The 12,068-nt window shown below is 50.1% G+C and overlaps 1 long non-coding RNA gene across 3 annotated transcripts; it reads left to right on the forward strand.

Annotated features, from left to right (window-relative positions):
- The first annotated feature begins 5,099 nt into the window (after window positions 1–5,099).
- LOC120370784 lies at window positions 5,100–11,467 on the forward strand. 3 transcript variants are annotated; one of them, XR_005583934.1, is made up of 3 exons: window positions 5,100–5,182; window positions 8,173–8,363; window positions 8,909–11,467. It is a non-coding gene; the product is annotated as an uncharacterized LOC120370784 (long non-coding RNA). The 3 variants fall into 3 exon arrangements; XR_005583935.1 differs by having other exon boundaries at window positions 5,135–5,182; window positions 8,299–8,363; XR_005583936.1 differs by having other exon boundaries at window positions 5,143–5,224; window positions 8,299–8,363.
- The last annotated feature ends 601 nt before the right edge of the window (window positions 11,468–12,068 follow it).

Raw genomic sequence — 12,068 nt, forward strand, 5'->3', positions numbered from 1 at the left:
TTACCAGGAGAGGTCTGTCGAGGCACCATGGAGGGATGTGTTTAACAGAGATTAGATAACATGCATTAGGAGAAGAGCCTAGGGGATAAAAGTCCAGTAGGTGTAAGGGGAAGGGCATATATTTTGTGACCCAGATTGCGTCATTACTCCAGGAGTGGGTGCTGTATAAGTACTGCTGGAAGAGGTCTGTATGGAATTTTTTCATATAATCATCTACTGTTTCCCCAAAGAATAGAGCCATCATCCTTGGAAGATGCTGGGGTAGGCTAGCTAAGCTGTAAACACAAATGCTTCCAAGGGTCCAACTTTGAGCTTTTCTAAGTCCATCAATGGTTTACTAAGATCCTTGAACCATGCGTCCAAAAGGAATAATGGAACATAACAAAGCTGGAAGTGAATGGAGCAAATCACACACAGGTATATACACATTTTGAGGGAAAAGTCCTGCATTTTAACATTAAAGATTGTGTCTGAGATTTCAGAGCTGCATACAGGATCTGGATGACCATTTGTGCATAGAGATCCCCCAAGTCTTGCCGTAATTATGAGCTATTTTCATTATTTTTAATATGAGTGAATTTAGTTCTGGTGTAAGCTCTGGAGATTCAAGATCTGAGTGGGGCGAAACTACTACTCTGACCCCATTGAGATCTGGATAGCACCGGTGTAGGCATGAGAGGGGAGCTCAGACCACAGGACACCATCAGTCCCTCACTAATTTGTCTCCAAGGTGTCGATTAGTGCCCATGGCGATGGAGGACACCTGTGCATGGGGAATGAGTCTGAGACCAGCATTGGAACCTTCTTGATGTCTAACCTGAAGCCCTGTGGCAGAGGTATCAGAAGTCCTCCTGCAAGGCCATTTGATCCTGCTAAAAACCTCAAGACTAATGTTGAGCTCTTCGGGCTGGATTAATAACAGCCAGCCGTGAAATACATCTGCTGGAATTGTGTACCACTTGCACGGCACTAAAAGCAACAGCTGTGGAATTCAAATAGGAGCAAAGCACCCTATTAGCCATGCTTTCAGTGATGACCCGTGCCTGCTGATGGGAGTGGGGAGCAGAATGAAGGTGGCTTCAGTAGTGTTACTGAGCATGCACAGTACAAGCCAAGCAGAAAATCTGGGGGGGCTCATGACCCCACATGCCCCTCCCGCCCCCCCCAACACCAAACAGAGAAACCAAGCCAGCCCTCCTTGAAATCAGTGGGAGTCTTTTCACTGACTTCAGCTCGAGCAAGAGCGGCATTGTAATGTGAGACCAGACAGGCCGAGGCTCCAGTCCTGCCATGAGCTCTGTGCAGTCAGACCCCTGTGCCCACGTAGGGAACCACTGATACCCATGGGGTTCCATGCAGGTGCTGTGAAGCTCAGTGCAGGATCAGGGCTTTGGAGAAGGGATAAAAGGCTCTCCAGGATCATGCCATCTCAGTGCCCAGATACCATGCACACTTAGCGCTGGGTGTAATTAAGAAAAGGAAAACTTATCCTGACTACCAGGAATATCTTCCTGATAGTGAGATCTATAGACTATGGCATATAGAAGCAAAGGAAGCCTTATTGCTTGGGACCTCTAAAACTGCTGGCCAAAGCACCAGAAAATATACTGCAGAAAACAAGCCTGCTCTGGCAAAGGGATTGGACGAGATGAACTATTAGGCCTTTTCCATCTCCAGCTGCTTTCATTCTGTGATTCACCTGCTCAGCCAATTACTTACCTACCCACACTCATTCCACATGGAGTACGCAGTTACATAGGTTTGCCCTCACTCATTTTGAATCATGCTTACAATATACGTTCCTGTTCAATCATGTATTTTATTAATTTATAGAGTGGCTGTCGCTGCAGCAGTCACAGAAGTTCCTCATGGAAAATTGCATTCGGCCTAGACAGATTTATCTTGACAGTGTCTGAATGTATATTTAAAGAACATTAAACAGCAGTGATGGTAGTGTTCAAATTAATTAGCATGGCGCATAGAGGAATAAACACAAGGGACCAGAACCCCAGGTGGAGTAAATCAGCATAGCTCTATTGACAGCAGTGGTTTGACATCAATTTACGCCAGCTGAGGATTTGGTCCAGACTCAGAAGTCCTGACTTCTAATCCTGGCTGTGCCACTGATTACGCCAGGGGCGGCTCTAGGTATTTTGCCGCCCCAAGCACGGCAGGCAGGCTGCCTTCGGCGGCTTGCCTGCGGGAGGTCCCCGGTCCCACGGATTCGGCGGCGCGCCTGCGGGAGGTCCGCCGAAGCTGCAGGACCGGCTGACCTCCCGCAGGCATACCGCCGAAGGCAACCTGCCTGCTGCCCTCGCGGCGACCGGCAGAGCGCCCCCGGTGGCTTGCTGCCCCAGGCACGCGCTTGGCGTGCTGGTGCCTGGAGCTGCCCCTGGATTACGCTATGCCTTTGGGGAAGTCACTTCTTTGCATCCATTACCTCCTTGTAAAATGGGGTTAGTTACCTTCTCGGTGACTATTCTTTAGCTCCCTTCTGACCAGAATGTCAAGTGCTGTATGAGTGCTAGGCAAAAATATGTAATACTTTTCATTTTTATAGTACTTTCCATACTCAAAGCACTTTCGTGAACTCTTAGGATTTCAGGGCCTAATCTTGTCCCCTCTGAATTCCATGCAAAGACTCTTATTGACAAATAAAGGGAGCTGGGCTGGGCCAGACTGGGACTTACGTGATATCTAGGCCTTGTGCTGGCCCTGTCACTGGGCGGATTTTTATCCTCTCTCAGGTCTACAGATTAGTAGCCCTAGATTGGAACCCTCACCCCGCCACTGCTTTGCCATACGAGCTTGGTCAAGTCACATAACCCCTCTGGCTAAGACCCTCAAAGGTATGTAGGCAGGGGCGGCTCTAGTTTTTTTGCCGCCCCAAGCACGGCAGGCAGGCTGCCTTCGGCAGCTTGCCTGTGGGAGGTCTGCCGGTCCCGCAGCTTCGGTGTACCCACCGCCGAATTGCTGCCGAATCCGTGGGACCAGCGGACCTCCCGCAGGCATGCCGCCGAAGGCTGACTGACTGCCACCCTCCCAGGGACCGGCAGGCCACCCCCCGCGGCTTGCAGCCCCAGGCATGCACTTGGAGAGCTAGTGCCTGGAGCCACCACTGTATGTAGGCACCTAACTCCCCTTGATTTGGGTCTGATTCCATACCTTTAAGGATCTAGGCTTCTGTGCCTTCGTTCCCCATCTGTACAGTAGAAATGAATACCACCCATCCACATTTGTAAAGCTATTTGAGATCTTCAAATGAAAAGCAACTGCATAAGCGCCATGCATCCATTATTGTTAGTGGTGAGTGGCTGTAACCAGGTGTTAAATAGCTGCGGAATTCTAACTTGATTCATGCCAGAGTTGTCAAATAAAGGTTTTTAAAAAGAAGAGACAGGGACCACTTCTCTTCTCACTTATGATGGTGTAGATGAGGAATAATTCCTCTGAACCAACTGGAGGCACTGCAGTGTAGAGATGGCATGGGTATAGAAGAATCAATTCTGAAATGCAGTATATAGCACCTTTATTCAGCACAGTATTTTTATTCCTTTCATGTCTTTTCAGCCCCATTTATTTTAAATGGCCACCTCTGTTAATCTGGATGATAAACTGTCCGGGGCAGGGAGGGGTCCCAATTAAGAGGATCCTACAGTATTGTTATTAAGATCAACATCAGACAATAGTGGAATACAGTGAAACCTGTGACCTACTGTGACCTATTGGCATAAGATTAGGAAGCATCCAGAACTGATGAGTTTGTGGGGGCAGGAAGGGGGAGGGAGACTCCCCCAGGGGAAATGGGTCTACAGCAGGAACTGAAACACAATAGGGCTTGGGAGCTGGAAGGCTAAAACCCCTGCAGCCGTTCCCAGCAAACACAACGGCCACCAAGGAAAAGCATGTCAGGAAATTCTGCCATTAATTAAGGCTGCTCTGTGAAAAAGTAACTATCTTTATTTACTTAAGAGTTGTGGGCTTGGTGCCCAGATTAACCATTTCATGGGCAAACCGTGCTGCAGAACTGCCTCAAGAGATCCATCTCCAAGTGGCTTTCCGGCAGTCAGCGTAGTTCAGGAGCAATTGCTTTTTGCATGTGTGACACTGTCACTTTAATAACCAGCGACTGTTGTGCCATCACCGACACCTCCAAGAGCGTGATGAAGTACTCACAAAACCATGTGGTGGAGGGCTTAAAAATCATGAGATTTTAAAAACGAGAAAATGCTGGGTTCCTTTTTATTGGCCATCTGGGTTCTGGGCCTTGAGGGGGTCATGATTTCAAGTTTTTCTCTGCAACCAGGACTGAAATTATAATCATCCATAATCACGTTTCCAAGGACTGGGCCTGAAATAAAATCACTCAGTATTGCAAGACGTATGCTCCAATTGCAAGAGCTGGCAAGTCTGGTATGCGTAAGTTTAGTGCATGGCAACACGGCTTCAACTGCAGGATCGGGGTCTTGCAATTATTTTAGCTGTGTCTGGGCTTTGTCTGTTGCAAAGCCCTGTCTAAGTCAGTGTTTCTCAACAAGTGGTCTGTGGACCAGCGCTGGCCCCTGAGATCTAAGCCGTGCCAGAACCCCTTTTAAAAAGAATCATGTTGATGCAAAAGAGATCAGTTGAAAAGAACAGATTCCAATGTTTTTTTTTAAAAGGAGAGTTAATAATAAAATACTAATTACTTTCTGCTTAGCATCTTCCCTAGGAGGATCTTAAAGTGCTTGAGCTGAAAACAGTTTCTTAAGCATGCGTAGCAAAGGGGAACAACTAGTCAATCAGGTATAAATGGAGGTGAGGGGTTGTTAGAATTGTGCCTGGAGTTTTGTAGCCTGTGACCTTTGCTAGGACCCATTCTTTTATCTGATTTATTCTTAGCAAGCTGACAACCAACCCCAAACCAAGCAGCCAGCCTCTGCAACCAGAGAGTTTCGCACCAGCCTGGGACGAGGCAGACCCCCTATTAAAGTAAACCGGCCCTTCCACAACAAACGTGAATGTCAATCAGACCCCGCCTGGTTGCAATCCCCTCGCAAACCTGTAGCAGCTTGTCCTTCCCCAGCCCACGCGGCAGATCAGGCTGCAAACGAGTTCGTGCTGCCAAAAACGCCCCAGCTTCCTCTCCCTGACCCTCCACCCCCAGCAGCTCCCAGGGGAGAGGCGGCTCGGAGCAGGAAAGGTAGCCCGTGGAGTTGGTTACCCTTCAGATCTCAGGCCCAAGGTTAATGATTAGACGGGGCTCGGTTACCCCGGACCATTAAGCTGCAGGAAAATGCATTCCCGGGGGGGAGGCTTGTGCTTCTGTTCCCCAGGGCTAGCTACGCTGGAACCACTTTGACCCTGCGGCCCCCAACCCGAGAGCGGCACATGGGGCGGCGGGAGGGTGGGGGTGTTAGTGGCCTGGTCTCTGCATTAGTCTCCCCCCATTCCCCGGCTGCAGCGAGGGAGATCGGTGCAGAGGGCCAGGGGCTGCGAGCAATGGCAAAGGCCGGGGAGCCAGCGGGTCCCCCTTGCAAGGAAGAGGAATTAAAACCCCGAGCTAAGCAGCGGCGCCCCCCTCCCAGTGTGCTGCAGCCAATTCGTCTGGTGCGTAACGAGTGACTGCTGGGAGGTGCCCACCCCGCCGAGCCCCTCGGGATGGAGAACCACGGTGCCCCGCCGGGCCCGCCCCCGAGCTCGCTCAGCCTTGCGAGCCAGCCGGTGGGCTCGGGCTGATCTCCCGTGGGGCGCGTCTGTCCACGCGCGGAGCTCGGCCGGGGGCGCAATTCCAGGGGCGGATGCAACCGAGGATGGTTCCCCCCTCGTGGGGGCTGGGCAGCTCGAACCCACCAGCGAGCGCCTCCCCCGTGGGCGCAAGGCAGAGCCCCCCCCCCCCCCGTGCAAAGTTGCCCTCTCGGCCGGCAGCCCGTGAAGCTGGAAGTGCCCGCGGGGGTGAGGGGGTCTGTGCCGGGGGGCGCCCCTCGGGCGGCCCCTTCCCCCGAACTTTGCCGGCTGGAGGGGCCGCGGGGAGCGGAGCCGCGAGTGACCGCGGGCTGGGGCGGCGGCGGTGCTATTTCCCCAGCCCCGCGCCGAGCCTGAGCAGCGCGATCGATTCCCATTGATTGTCCCTGACGAGCTGCTCCACTTTCCAGCCAATGTCAGCCCGGCTGCGCTCGGCAAGGAGAGAAATTAGGGAAAATCTCTGCCGCCCTGGCGGTGTCATTTCCACACACTTCGCCTGGCCGCCTGCCAGCGCGCCCGGCTGCACCGAAGAGCTGGGCCGGAGCCGCTGGCTCCCGAGATCGGGAGCAGGGAAAGAGCCGGGACCTGGCTGGGCGTGCAGCGATGGGAGGCCCAGGCCCAAAGGGGGAGGGAGGGAGGGGGGGGGGAGAGGAGCAAAGATTTGCCCAGCAGCCAGCGTGCACCCCCTGGTTTGTCCCAAGGGCTGTGGGGATCCTCCCCCTAAACCCTTCACTCTGCTTCCCAGCCAGCCAAGGCAGTGTCCTTTGCCACCAGCGGGGCTGGACCAATTTGTACAGTGGGGGTGCTGGGAGCTATTGAACTAAACTATAAACCCTGTATATGATGGAAACCACTTCAAGCCAGGGGGGTGCAGCAGCCCCTCTAGTTCTAGCACCTGTGTCTGCCACTAGGCCAAATCCTGCCTTGGGTTACTCTGGTGTAACTCTGAACACCGTTGACTCCAGGGAGGTTACACCAACTTTATACCCGTGTCGCAGAATTTGGGCCCTTGTCTTTTTCTGTGCTTTGGGTTGTTGTTTGCCGAGTATGGCACAGTGCGCTGTTTACCATTGGGCATGGCTTCTGGACCTTGGGCTTGTTTTCCCCAGACCTGCCACCTTTAGGAATTTAGTAAATCACTCTGACTGCTTTTAGCCTAGCTAATCTGTTCTTAAAGATGGGCAAAACGGGGGATGAAGAGATGACAACGTTTCTGTGGGCGCTTCCCATCCAGACTGCCATTCTCGGGCTATGTCTTCCCCTTTCACTAAAGAACTGTATATTGCAGGATGAAAGAATGCATCAGCCATATCAATTTGGCCAGCACTGTAAAATGACACCAAATAATCTACCTATATCTTTAAAAAAAATATTTTCCAGTTAGTTTTTCATGCCCCATCTCATTCCATCTTAACTGCAAGAGTCTAACTCTGATAATCAAAAGTAGTTTCTTTGATTCTTTGCAAGAGCTACATGGAACCAACACAGAGATCTGATACTTACTTTGTAGTCAACTGGATCATGTCTATGTGCACTATTACGCTCTACTAGAAATTGCTCAACTGTGTTGCATAGTCCTTGTACTTCAACCAGAAAAAAGATTCTCCGTTAGCTCAAGCGGCTTGTGCTTTTGGAGCAGGAAGCTCTAAGTTCCATCCCTGCTATTGGCACAAAGTTCCTAGGGGCTATAGTTTGCAACATACAATCTTGTGGGGCAATGGATTTGTTATATTATTTCCCCCCAACTAATCACACAGAAAGAGTACAGAGTCTATTTTCTACTGCTTCATTTTCTGAGTGAGCATGAGAAAATGACTTATATGTGTTTTTAAATGCAGCCCAGATACTAGGAACATAAACCAATGGCATTACTTACCAATGGAATCTTGTTTGCAGACTTAATAAACCAGCTTTCATAGTATTGATAATGCTTTGAAATCTCTCTTGGCGTATGCTGCCAACCCGAAATGCTTTGTAATTGACAATGTAAACAATTTAAAAACAAGGCTACCATAAGCACTATAAAAAATAAGCCCTTTACATTAAAGCCTGTTGGAAAAATTATGCTTAGACTGAGTATTAATATGATCACATAAGCAATGTATTTTTCAAAGCTGTCATTTCAAAAGGTAAGCAAAAGGATATTTTTAAATATATAATTTCCAGGCTATTTATACATAGAATAATGATTTAACAGAAAGATGCTAATGTTTTTCAATAGCCGTAAACAAGTGGTATGACAGTTGGACAATGTTAGCCATCGGTACCAGGAGTGTATAAATAAAAATTGTAGCTAGGGAGAAACAGAAATTTACATGCGTCCATATTTTCAAATCTATATTTAGAAAGCTGCTAGCCACACTCCTTCTGTTCTGCTGGAAATCAACTGGACCCGGGTACTAAATTATTAAGATTTTTCTTTTAGCGAGTTCCCCTTTATCTTTCCAGTTATCCTGATGGCTCCTGATGGTTTATTAACCTCCCTTCATGCATGGGCTTGACCAGGATACTGGGGCATATAACAGCCCCTCGGCAACTAAGTAACCCTCTTCTATGCTTTGTCTTTGATCGCAGCCATGGAGACTCATGTCCCCATAAGAAATCTTTTGCATTTCCAACTCCAGCACCACACCAGGAAGGTAAGATTGGGTGCATTTATATTGCTGTGGTTGTCTGACCATTGCTGACAAAACTGGCTAAAATACACAGGGCCGATTTCATACATGTCTTAGCAAGGCAATGCTCAGGATCCTGACAGTGCTTGGGCCGGTGGTGGTCAAGGGCTAAATCATATGGCAAGTCTCTTGGGAGTTGCTTTGTTGGGTGGACCAATCCTGCGGCTACTTTCCCGCTGTTATGGATGCTTAAGAACGTCCAAAATGGGCTTTACCCAGGTATAAGTGGGAGTGTGGTCTCTTGATTGGAGTGGGGGAATAGAAGTCAGGATTCCTGAGGTTGCTTTCCGGTTCTACTGGTGATTCTTTGGGTGACCCTTGGCAAGCCGTGCTAATTTCTCAGTGCCTTGGTTTGCCCATCTGTAAAATGGGGGAAATAATACCTGCCTGCTGCTGTGAGCCTCGCTGGAGTGCTTTGAGATCCTGTGGTGAATCCTGGAAGGATCAGAATAATATTTCTCTATTTTTAAGGCTTGCTGGTTTTTTCACAGAACTTTCTGTTTCTGCAGAATATATCTGAGGTGCCAGTTGCATCACAGGGCGGAGCTAAGAGAACACAGAGCCTTTCTGCCGTCTACCCAAATCACCTGCTAAGGGGAGGAAATCTCCATGATGACTCCTGTTGTGGATTTTCTCCACTGTTATTCTGTTGGGGCTGCCCTCCCACCTCCCCGCAGAGTAAACCACGGGGCTATGCTAAACCAGGCGGCTCTGCCAGACCTCCGGGCCAGCTACTATCATGGCTCTATTGGAGCTGCACTACCAGGGACCTCCCTTGCTGCAGATGGACTGCCACAGAGGAGGCAATAGAGCACTGGGCTGGAGCGAGATAATGTCTCCACCACTCCCACTCTCCTGATTGAGCAGTCTCTACTAGTGACCCCAGGCCTGTGGCTCTCCCTGTGACTTTGGTCAAGTCTTTGAACCGCGCTGTACCTCACTTCCCTATTCGTTAGAATGGGGATGACAGCACTGACCTACAGGGGGCGCCAGGAGAGGCCATTATGAATATTTATTCCACATGTGTTGGTAACATGCTCAAACAGTATTTGCCTAGGGAGCTGTGGAGGGGCGGCATTAGGGAAGCTGAGTACAAAGCAGGCATATTTACAGTGACACCGGGGGAATCCCAACCCAAACCAGGGGCCACTGCACTAGGATGGTTAATGATTCCTCCTGTGTGTTGCCTGTGCTGTTTGCATTTGTACAGCACCATCCCATACAGCATCTGCTGGAACACACTTTGACATCAGAGGGAGTTTTGCCATTGACTTCAGTGAGGCCAGAGAGATTAACTGACTCCCCCATGGTGATGCAGCACGTCTGTGGCAGAGGAGGGTGGCAGCTTCAGGAGTTCCAAGGCTCTCGGCTCTGAGTTCTAAACCTGCAGTCGAAGCTGCCCCTGCATTATATGGAAACAGTCACACTTATACTTAAACCAGGACGAGCCCTGGGGATTATTATCTGCATTACAGCAGTGCCAAGAGGCCCCATGGTGCTGGGGCCTGTACAAACAGAGTGAGACAGTCCCTGCCCCGGAAAGCTGACTACACAATAGTGGCTGGGGAAACAGAGGCACAGAGGTGACGTAGGCTGGTGGCAGAGGCAGGAGTAGAACCCAGGGATCCTGAGTCCTGGTCCCGTGCCTTAGCCACTAGACTGTGGTGCCTTAAAGGGCACTTGGTAAGTTGTTGTAAATTTTTTTTTTTAAAAGCTGCTCTGTTCTGACCAAGCAGCCCCTTCCCCAGTCTGAAGCACTGGCTTTGATGGAACTGCACCAGGGCCTGATCTGGTCCGAGCAGTAACCTGTGACTACTGAAACATTACTGTGGATTTATTTATTGTACTTTATAGTGCACTCCACACGGGAGCGCCCACCCCAAGCTCTCGGCAGTTACCCAGAGATACCCCTACCCTGTCAGCAATGTGCAGAGGGTAACCCCCCCACCACAGAACCAGCCCCACGGCTCCTCAATCTGCCCATCCCGCAACTCCCCGTCAGCCCAGAAGAAGCACTGGGCCTTGAAGTGCATCGTGAAGGATAACAAACTCAGACTGGTCCAGTCCCTGGGGTGGGGGACCCTGCCAGCAGCCCCTCTTGTATACCCCTGGAATCTGGATCAGGCCTTCTGCTCCCTACAGCTCACTAGGGACTACAAACTCTCTGGCAATCCACTCCTCCTTTACTTGCTTGCGCTGCAGAGAACCTCCCGGAGAAAGCACTCCGGCTCGACCTTCTCAAAAGGGCCTAGGGGAGTTAGGTGCTCAAATCCAGTTGAGAGCCACTGGCAGCCTGGTGCTTCATGCCCATGGGGCGCTTGGAAAATCCCACCTTTGAGTCCGCTGTGGTGATGTCTGTCATTGGTGAAGATGGAATCCAGAACGGAGGCCTGGCAGGTAACTAAAGGAGAAACTGAATTTCAGACCCATCTACCTAACACCTACACTTGCCCTCATTCTCTTTGGGATTTATTTCTGAAAGTCATCTCCACTTCTTCGAAAGAAAGGAAATTATGTGAGAACCTGTGTGCCGAAACCCTTGGAATGCTGTGCCAGGAGCTTTGACGTTATGCGTATAATGCCAGGCCTGCCACATCTTCCCTCACTGGTATGGAAACTTCCTTAGTTGGGACTAATTTTAAGGCAGCTTTTAAATCTTCCCCTTTCATGATGTGTTTCAATGAGACGTTTAAAAGCGCCCTCATAAATCTGGGAAATTGCCCTCATTCAGACAGGCCCTGCCTGACAGCCTTGTGATGGTGTTTATTTTAGAAAACATTCCTCTGAGCAGAGGAACAGAAAACAGTGACTGGCGTACAGGCAGGAAGAGGGGAAAAGGGTCTGTGAAGATGGAGCAGATGAGAAGATGCCACCAATGCGTTCTCCTGCATAGGTGGAGAAGTGCAAAAGTTTTGTATTGAAATTTCCAAATTCCAGGCTTTGGTTTGTATCAGAAACGGGCCGATTGGCAACCAAATTTTCACTGAAGTGCAAGAGCTTTTACAGGGGAAAATGGGCCTGTTTTCCAGTGGAAACAAGCTAGTTTCTGAGCAAAACCAGCCTTCCGTGGTGAGGGAATGTAAGGCCATTTTTCAGGGGCAGACAGCTTTTGCCCCTAAAACAGGCTACTGGATGTTTGAGTTTTCTTCTTGCTATTTATATTAACAGCTAAGATGCCATCCATACACTTAGTGAGAGATGGTCTCTGCCACAAAGAACTTAGCCTGACTGGACTGTTACAGATGGGGAAACTGAGGCACAGACCAATTAAATGACTTGCCCAAGGTCACACAGGGAATCTAGCCCAGATCCTCAAAGGTATTTAGGCGCCATTGATTTCAATGGAAGTTAGGAGCCCAAATACCCTTGAGGATCTAGACTTCTGTGGCTAGCCCTTTAAGGGGTCATGGGTCTCATCCCTGCCTGTGACTCAGGCAGTGCTCCTCCCCAGATGGGGAAAATGAAGGTCACATGACCCAATCAGGCCTCTGGGCTAGATAAGGTAGAGGGCTGGGGAGAAACAGGGTGATGGCAGCTGCTTGGAGAGGACGGCAGGTGGCCCTGAGGAGCTAGAGGTGAGCAAGAAGCAGGGAGAGGCCTGTGAAAGACACCAGGTGGGAAGGCTGGGAGTGCCCCCGCCCCCGCAAAGGAGCTTGGGAGGGGCTGAGG

This window comes from Mauremys reevesii, linkage group 8, assembly GCF_016161935.1.
Source record: "Mauremys reevesii isolate NIE-2019 linkage group 8, ASM1616193v1, whole genome shotgun sequence".
Taxonomy (NCBI): Eukaryota; Metazoa; Chordata; order Testudines; family Geoemydidae; genus Mauremys; species Mauremys reevesii.